The following is a 6,955-nucleotide window of genomic DNA, read 5'->3' as shown; positions in this document are numbered from 1 at the left end:
GGAGTATCTGGGCCCAGGCTTTCCCTCAGACTGCTTTACTAATGTGCCTGTCACGCTCACGGCCTGATTTTTTATTTGTTTTATTTATTTTTTTTGTACTCAATTCCCTGGTGTTACTAAATTCCAGAGAGTAAATAATTATAAAACAATGAATAATGCATAATGTTGCTCTCTGCTATAAATAATCTCTAACTATATGAGAGAAATACTCTTGCACAGAAAGATACTTTCTTTCCTCTTCCAGTTCACCATAAGCTTCCCTCAGCCCCTAATCTGCACCAAACGTGTGGCTCTTAAAAATTAACCAAAGAGCATGTTAATTTGCGTTATATTCCTATTCCAGGATACGATCTCTTTCATAATAATGCAGTGGAATTTTTTTTCCTGCGTTAATTCCCCACCATGTGTCAACATAGGCCATTAACCGTATATGTGATTGCTTAATGGCTGGCCTGCAGTGACTCAAATACCAGTTCAAAATAGGTCTTTGCATACAAGTATTGTTCTCTCTAAGATCTTGATGATGGCTTGATTGGCACATGAATAGGGTACATTAGAGCTAGTTACTGTGTCTGGAAGAAAGCTAAGACATCATGTTGGAAGGGAAAAAAACAAACCACCAGGTTGATGTGACATGGGAAGGAGGAGGCAGGAGAAGTGACTTACAAATATGGTGGGGGAAGAGGGGGATGGTACTTCTGATGCAGGAACAGACCTGTCTGAAATTTTTAAGCCTTTCTGTGGCTGTCAGTGAAAATGTTATAGGTCCCTTTTCAGCAAAATGCTAAAAGATTACTGCAATCAACTTTTTTTTTTTTTTTTTATTTCTACTGAAAAGGGCTCTGTGTACCCTTCTTTTAGAAAACTTCTGAATATCTCAATCCCTTCTAGTAGCCGCGGTTGGTGGCTGGACTGAAGTTTGATTTCTTCAATGAAAATGCAGGTTAAAGGCTTCATCCCAAAGTGAGTGGCCACGCGAACGTTCCAGTTAGTTTGAGCCACAGAAAAGTGGATGGAAACACTGTATATAAACTGTTTGCATAGCTGTTAAGAGTATAAATCCTCTCCTTGGCTTTCAAATGGAGTGAGCCTTCACATCTAGCAAGCGAGAAATTGTTGGAGCAGTCTCCTGGCCTGTTTTCCTGCTTTTAAAAAAAAAAAAAAAAAGGAAAAAAGAAAGGTAATTTAGTCCTTATTTTCCCTCCCTTTTTGTTCTGTAATTTGGGTAGAATTTACTTCTGCAGTCCCTGCTTTTGTTCTGAGAAGGTCATGGGGGGTAGCAGCTGGACATAGCAGGAGAACAGCAGTGAGCAGCTGGTGACTCTGGGCAGGTTGCTTCACCTCTGCATGCCAGTTTTCCCTCCCATGCTGTTTGTCTGGTCCATTTAAGCAGCAAACTCTTTCAGGTGAGGAGTGTCTCCGACTGTGTATTTGTACAGCACCAATCACGCTGACACGTGTAACTGGGGCCCTTGGCTTCTTGTTGCAATGCAAACAGCAGATGATAAGACGCTGTGCTGGTTAGAGAGATAGCGTGGGTACTTAGGAAATGGCAAGTGTATTTGCTGGGTGGGAATGCAACCTGTCCCTTGTTCGGCCAGTCACAGCAGATGTTGACTAAGGCTTTAAGTATTTGGATATTTCCTTCCCTACAAGAATGTTTCCTAGAAGAAGTGGAAAAGGAAACATGCTCGTAAACAAAAAGAATGGCATGGCTGATAGGCTTTTTGTCATTGCAAAATAGGCTGTGAATACAGAACAGGTTTCTGTGCGTTTTACATGCCAGAGGTCTCCACGATCATGCCAGAGGCAGCAGGACTATATTTGAGATTGTCAGGGAGAGATGTAATCACAAAGAGGAAAATCTACATTAAAGCAAAAATTGGTTTCAAATCTTCCATTTTCTTTTATCATTAGCAACTTTGCCCATATTGAAAGGAACAATAGATAAAGATCAGGAGAAAAACGCGTTAAGATGTGGCAGTAAGATTGGAGGATATGGGCTAGTTAATACTGCAGAGTTCTGGCTGTTGGCATATCCAGAGGACCCTTCCCACTGGGAGATGGGCCCTGGTAGTTGGGCAGACCTTGTCAGAAACTGGAGAAGGTAATTTTTAAATACAAAATCAGTCTAACGTACTGGGACATCAATGTGCTATTACCATATAAATATTAGCTAAGAGTATAGGCTGAGGTAGCCAAACCTTGCAGTGATAGATGTAGGTAGTATGTGAAAGGTAAGAAATTAATTATGCAGCACATTACTTGAACTTTTTTTTTTTCCTGACTCAAACACCATTGCAAGCTCAAACACTTTCCAACTGTAGGGTCTGCTGTAGACATGATCTTTCTATTGCCTGGCATTTGTTTGCCTCCTGTTCATGAGTTGTAGCTGTTGGGGTTGGCATGTCTGTATATATGTCCTCGAATTTTAGCTGCATTCATTGGATCCACAGTGCAGGCAATTACTGTTCAAAGCAGTAGATGTGAAGTGGTGCTTCTAGAAGATAATTGTTTGATGCTTCTTATCAGGAAGATAACAGACCCAAACTTTTTATTTTAAATTTAATTAGTTGAATTAGAATTTCCTTGCTGATCCTCTAGGCTTTTATACTTTCATTACATACAGAATACAATTAAGGTTTAGGACAGTATTAATGTAAACTCATTGACTCTCTCCCTTCAGTGGCTTTATGTTAATCCTGAAGAAGATGGCTAAATGGAAAAGTAGGTCTAAACCCCGGGATGTAATTCAGCTGCTGGTCTTCCCTGGGATTGGCTGCTGTGGTGTGTTGATTTGGTTGAAAATTACATTTGTTTCCATCCTGTGAGCATGTTTCTGCAAGGAGTTGGGCACCAAATGCATTTCTTCAAGACCATAGCACCACAGTACAATTTAGATTGGTCTAACCTTCAGTTTCCCTGATTTCTTCTCTTCTTCCCTGCTGCAGCTCCTCTGCCTATCCCTGTTGCTGGCACACCAGGCAGTTCTCCTGCTTAAAGCAGATTTGACCGGGACTGAATTTGAAGCGCTGATCATCACCGTACAACTACTGTATACTTATGTCCCTTTTATTTTTGTTTATCAGCAAATAATTGTTGGTCTGGTAGACCCACCTGAAGAAAAGTATCTGTTGCTTTGTCTTGTTGATCTTTGCCTATGTTACTCTAATTGGAGCATTACCCATGTATCAACGATCCCAGTGGTAATGGATGGTTAGTTGTTGCTGAGTGTTTTCCAGCATCGTGTTGGCTTGCATTTGCAATAACCTGGCTTATTTAACGTAGTTTCCTAAGTTATTAACAGCTCCAGCTTTTCCTAGTACTGCTGAAGCTGGATCAGGTTTACTACCTGGGGAATTTTACATGAGATTAAGACCTTTTACCTAATGGTTTTATACAAGAAGGTAGGAGGGCTTTATTCAAATACAGATAGCTCTGCCTAAATCATTTTGTAAGTGTTATAATTAAATAATGCAGTGGCAGAGGGCCCAGACCTTGGAAAAGACTGAATGGAGCCTACAGTATTACATGCTATTATCTATCAGCAAACAGGTTAAGCTTGCTCAGAGGGAGTATTTTATAGGATTTTAAAGGTGCCTTGTTGAAACATGATCTTCCTTCCTTCAACAAACACTCCTCTCTCTCTCTCTCTCTCCTTCTCTCCCCCTTCTCTTCTAAACTTCACAAAAGATAGAGGTTAGGTGAAGAGCTGAAAAGAAGTTACCTCAGTGAAGTGACAGCACAGGGGAGTATTTTGATTTTATTTTTAAGCAACCAGCCTCAGTTGGGTTTGGCTGAGGTCTAATTTTCCTCTTCTGCAGCTAGGTATCTTGTGTTTTTCTAGCTTAAGATCTTCATATAAAAAGTGGAGTATTTTAGATCCTTAGCCACACCTTCAGATGTAGTACACACCAATGTGGTGGGAAGGTGTATGTGCCCCCAGATCAGTGCAGATCCAGGTGTTGATAACCAAAGCTGCAATGCAGGATAGAAAGCCTAGCACCCACATCTTCTGTGAGTTTTAGGAGAGAAGCCAGTACACCAGAGCTGGGTAGTGAGGAAGTTTTCTTTGCCTAAAGTGGGCACACCTTCTGCCTGGCTACAATGAAGTCTTGTTTAAAAAAAAAATAGCTGTTGAAGCAAAATGTCCCTCAGTCCACAGAGACTGGCATCGTTTTCCTTTTCAGTGCCCGTCAGTTACTGAGTGTCATTAGTTCTCATTCTCTGCCTATATCTTGGGCTAATTTATTTTTCATTTTTTACCTGTGCTTTCTGTAGCCCTCTACAGGAAGTCTGTGTTTCCCATTTTGTGGTCCCTCTTCGTTGTTGCAGCTTTTCTTCTCCTGCAAGAATTATTGTCCCCCTCCTCCATTTCCTTTGTCTCTAATCATCCAGCAAGGAGCTGGCATCGAAACTCCAATGATGAATCCCACTCTGGAAATGAGTAAGAAAGATGTTTAGGATAAATCTAAGAAGGTCAGGCTACTTTATGGTCAAGGCAGTGCTTTAAAATGAGTGAGAAAGAGATCTGTGTGCTGCAGAAGGTGCTGTGACACGCTGTGCATTTTATCTGATTCTATTGTGTGATACCACCAATGAAAGCCGTGGCTTAAGCCACTGTCTAAAGATAAGCAAGAATTTATTTTTTTTTTAAAATGTGAGAGAATTAGTAAGTTACCATTTAAGAGAGGAAAAGTGGTGGCTGAGTCTGGTGGGGCAAAGCTGGCCAGAATTTAAGATCAAATTCCAGAATAAATATTAAGGGGACTGGGGAGAAGAGCAGCTTTATGACATGGAGTTTATCACACTGGAAGTAACTTGGAGTGCTTGATCCTGAAAGGAGTAGGAATTGCTGGGAGGTTGGATGGGTTTTACTTCCAGATGCCTGCAAAGTTGAATGTGGGATATTTCTGCTTACCCCGGAGCCTGGGGAACTCTGCCTTTGGGTAGTGGTAGAACAAAGAATACTTAAACACAAACGACTAAGTCTTTCCTTTAGGAACCAGAATTCTTACATAGAAAGAGTATAATAAAGTTTAAGTGCATTATGTTGCCTAGTGCAGGTTTCTGAAATCTGAAACTGCTGTTTGCTTTGAGTAGTTTAAATCTGCTTTACAAGGAGAGATGTGGTGCTGGGTGTTCTTACTGTGTCCAGTAAAGGTGCTTTCCTCTCCCAGGTGATTTGATGCCTACTTTCAACATAAGGAGGTTTTCATAGCTTTTTGTGTCCTTGGTGGTTAGTATACATAGAAGTATTTTTAAAGACCTGTGTTTCTGTGTTAAGTGAAAGCAAGGGACTTTACTAAACTGAGCTGGCTATGAAGATTTAATGTAATGCTAACCTGAAGGGATCTACTGAAGCAGGCTGTAGCCAGCAAATAACTGCTGGAGTACCATGGCTTGATTTTTCACATTTGACCTGTAAAAATTAGTCTCTGCAGTACCTGGGATGGTGAAATAACACTTCCAGTAGGTTTCTTCAAGCTACTTACTGTTTTGTTGTTGTTGTTTTTTGTAGTACCTTTTGGTAAGAAAGACAAAACTTCTGAGTGAGTGTGTGAGTCTTATTTGTCAGTAAAAGTGCAGCTAGGGCAGCAACAGCACTGTAGGAGGGAGCCCGGTTGTGGAGTTACATCTCTCCTGCCTGAAATGGCGAAACTAATTGTAACTATAAGGCTGTGATTCATGTTATCCCCGAGCTGCAGACACTTCTTGCTAAAGAGGTTACCACCTTCAGCTGCTCATCATTGGAGTTTCGATGCCAGCTCCTTGCCCAGTCACGCCCTGACCTGCCTTGGTTAAAGTTGGTTTGAGAGGGAAGATTTAGCCTGGCTGCTTAGTACAGATAAGCCCAGTTAATGGCTAACTGCTGAAAGGTGCAGGTCTGGCCCTGGCTTCTCCTTCCTTTTCCTGACAAAAGTACAGTGTAAAACCCTGTCCTCATCTTTTGCCCCTTAAAGCTGCTGTTTCCTTTTTGTGCTTCTTGGGGAAATCATCCCAAATATAAGCATGGGGCTGGGTTTAACTTCAAGACAGAGCGGTCGGTTGCTGGGCTGACAAGGTCATACTGCAAATTGGTGAAAGGACAAGAAATTTAACATAAGCCAGATTCAGAGTTTGAACTTCATTGTTTCAGTAAAAATATGGACAAGTGTAGGGTTTTTCTGGTGTTTTGTTTCTTATTTTTTGGTTGGGTTTGGGGTTTTTTTTGGTGGTGATTGAAAGGTTTGGAAGTGTGGTGCCTGAGGTCTTTCTGGTAGAGCTGGAGGAACACGTGGAGACTTTTTTGACGTATCCAAAGTGTTTAGTTGTATTTTATCTTTATTGTGTGGACTGCCTCCTTGATCCTACATAGACTGATAGGATTTTTTTAAATATTAGAAATATAAAATTAATATTTAAAAAAAAATAAAAGCAGTAGAAGCTTGGTAATGGCTGTTTCTGTTTTGGATAGTGATTTTGGGGGAAATACTTGACGTTGTTTTGTGATATATGCTGCTAGTTGATTTTTGTTGTGCTTCTATAAAGCACCTGTTATTAAAAGTATCTTCCAAATTTAATAGGCAAACTTCTAAGAGAGTAGTTATTAAGTAATAAATTCTAGTGATATGGGTAAATGCTTCCATTGAACCTCTTGAACTACTTAATATTTAATTACCAGCAAATAGGGCACATTCTTTGACTAAGAATATTCTGTAGGCTTAAAAAAAATACATTTATTTATATAAACCAAATCAAGTTTTAAATTTTTGCTTCTAAACTTCTTTATAGGTCTTTCCTTCTATATTTGGTGGCTTTTTTGTTGATAGTGTAACTTCAGATAAAATGGGTGTATTTTCACCTTCTTGTCCCTTGTGTTGAAACTTAACTTTTTTCTAGCAGTTTTTCAAAGTGTTAATGACTCAAGTGTGTTGATTGGTGAGGCACTGGCAATCAATTTGTGATTTCTGCA

This window comes from Chaetura pelagica, unplaced genomic scaffold (assembly GCF_000747805.2).
Source record: "Chaetura pelagica isolate M959 unplaced genomic scaffold, ChaPel_1.0 scaffold119, whole genome shotgun sequence".
NCBI classification, from domain to species: Eukaryota; Metazoa; Chordata; class Aves; order Apodiformes; family Apodidae; genus Chaetura; species Chaetura pelagica.
The sequence above is the reverse complement of the archived record's forward strand: the minus strand, read 5'-3'. Positions refer to the sequence as shown.